Source organism: Rutidosis leptorrhynchoides, chromosome 3 (genome assembly GCF_046630445.1).
Source record: "Rutidosis leptorrhynchoides isolate AG116_Rl617_1_P2 chromosome 3, CSIRO_AGI_Rlap_v1, whole genome shotgun sequence".
NCBI lineage: Eukaryota > Viridiplantae > Streptophyta > Magnoliopsida > Asterales > Asteraceae > Rutidosis > Rutidosis leptorrhynchoides.
In genome coordinates this window covers 49,986,985-49,989,508 of record NC_092335.1, presented here as the reverse complement: position 1 = coordinate 49,989,508, position 2,524 = coordinate 49,986,985, and the positions used below count along the sequence as shown (strand labels likewise).

Sequence of the window (2,524 nt, the reverse complement as noted above, 5' to 3'; positions counted from 1 at the left end):
ACATGATCTCGTAATCTTGAAGTTTAACAATATTGACACTAAAATACCCTTACACATTAGAAAAAGGACTGAATAAAAATATGAAAAACACGAGGTTCTTTAAAATTCAATTTAGGGTTCACAAATTCACTTTCATACCACATTCACTAAGGCTGTGTTCCCAAGATTAATTTTGGGTGGAAGAGAAAGTATTTGAAAAAGAGAAAGAAAATTTTAATTTAAAGTTATTCCCTAGTTTTATTAGAAAAAGAAAAGAAGAGAAAGTAAAGGAAAATTACTTCAATACAAATCTGTCTAAATTGGAATGATTTGAAAGGATTTGAAAGTTTCATGTCTTCCTCTCTTTTCTTCTTCACTCAGGAACACCCATATAAATATTACAATCACTCCATCCCTTTTCTTTCCATTCCTTTTGTCCCCTCTTCTCTTCTTTTCTACCCAACTAAAACTTGGGAACACAGCCTAAAGTGCTCGCCTGTAATCATGAAATTGAATCCAAAACAATAAATCTACGATCGATTAAAAGCATATAATCATCGTACTTCGGAGATTTGAGAGGATTATGCAATATATCGAATCGTATAGTCTACTGAATCAGGTAATCAATTCATCTATTATTTAATCAATTAATAGTTTAATCTAGCGAATCATGTAATCGAAGATCGAAGATGCGTATGATAACTGGAAAAAATTGATCTTTCGGAAAAGTTTATCGTATATGTAACCAAGATGCGTTTTTGTGGTTTTTCAGAATCGAAAAAAAGATGATGGAAAGACGGTTTACTTCGTTATTCAGACGCTACCTATTGTCTTCTAGGTACCAATTTTTGTAGATTTGAAATCTTCATCTACAATTCTAATGTTTCTTGAAAAAAATTGTGTTTTTAATTTTGTGAGTTATATCAGCACACTACAAACAAGGAGGTACTTCAAACAAGGAGGCAGTGGTGAAACAAAACTCAAAACATGGTGCCAGATAAGTATTTAATTTTGGTTATGGTATTTGTGAAGTTAATTGCATATTTGAGCTGCTTTTGGTTGTTTTTGAAAAAATCAGCATAGGATTTTATTACCCGTGGTGGAAACAGAGGGCTAGATTGTGGGGTTGCAACTACCTCTTATATGATTAGATTAATTCTAGAAGTTAGATAAAGTTAGTTGAAGTTTGTTGCATCGAGTGGTGCCAAGGTGGTGGGTCACTCACATGATGTTTAGTTGGGCAAGTTTATTTGGTTAAAAATGGTTTTACGCTCACGACCGTTGTAATTACCGACGATGTAACTCTTGAACGTGTTGCCAAGGTTTGTTTTGCTTTCATTTTTACATTTTTGAGTGTATTTTGTGGGCTGTTTGTTAGTATTTGATGTTTGTGAAACTGTAATTGTGCGTTGAATTTGGCTTGGTAATGGATTTTAGGGCTATGGATTGTTTAGTTTAAGTAATATAATTTAGATCACTTATTAATCTCTTTAAACTTGGCTGGGTAAAAGATTGTGTATATGGGGACTAAACATAGTTTTTGTTTGATTACATGTTGTAGTGGAATAAGAGTACTTGTGTTGCACAACAAAAATTGGCGTTGAGGATATCGGTCATCTTTGGACTCATAGTATGACGATTCATAAAAAAGACGCCACATGTCTACTACTTTCATATCAATATATATGTAACTTGTCCACTTTTGTGCAAATGGCAAAATCTTCATTTAAGAACACTTTCTCAAATTCTCTGTAAACAATGTTAGCTCAAGCTAAGTATATGGACATATTGGCAAAATTTTGGTTGTTGCATGTTTTTTTCCTTAAAAGTTCTTTTTTCTTAAAAGTTCTTTTTAAATGGCCCATGAATTAAGGAACTAAGGTCTCTCCTGCTCTGTAACTACAATCTAGGGGCAAAATGGGTGGGCCATAATGTGGGTGAAAATTAGGGATTATGTGGTTGCATTAACTTGATTAGTTGACTTGAAATTATCTGAATGTTATTTTTTTAAAATCAAATATTTGATATTCTAAGTATATGTACATGTTTGTAATCCTATTAACATTTTGTACCGTGAGCAGAGTGTGGCATTTGATATATCAAGCCCACTTAAAAACTGCAGGGTTTGTAGATGGTTGCACAACAAGGTTATAGAGCAGAAGTGGTAGTTGCTAACAGAGTTTGAATATGACCTTTAAAAGTGTAGTGCTCATACTTTCAATGTGTTGGACTTAGGAAGTTCGAGTGTCATCGATACTCATGGTTTAAAAAAACGGTCGCCTCGTACGCCTTGAGGCGCGCCTCCATGCGATTTTCGAATATTCCGTTTTGAAACGTCCGCCTCAAAGGCCAATTAAAACGTACGCCTCAAATGGGAGAGGCGGTTCGATTTTGGTACGCCTCACAGGTAAGTGAAAAACGTACGCCTCATGTTCACAGCCAGTCAACGACGGTCAAACAGCATTTAACGGTGTCGGAAACCTTAGATGTTGCCGGAATTGAGTAAAGATGAGGAAGGAGAACACGAAAATTAAATAGAAGAGAA

General features: G+C 34.6%; 1 long non-coding RNA gene across 2 annotated transcripts; it reads left to right on the top strand.

Moving 5' to 3' along the window:
• The first annotated feature begins 340 nt into the window (after positions 1-340).
• Positions 341-2,231, top strand: LOC139896090 (uncharacterized). Of its 2 annotated transcripts, XR_011776124.1 has the most exons (4): positions 341-598; positions 752-817; positions 907-1,301; positions 1,541-2,231. It is a non-coding gene; the product is annotated as an uncharacterized lncRNA (long non-coding RNA). The 2 variants fall into 2 exon arrangements; XR_011776123.1 differs by having other exon boundaries at positions 907-2,231.
• Positions 2,232-2,524: the final 293 nt, after the last annotated feature.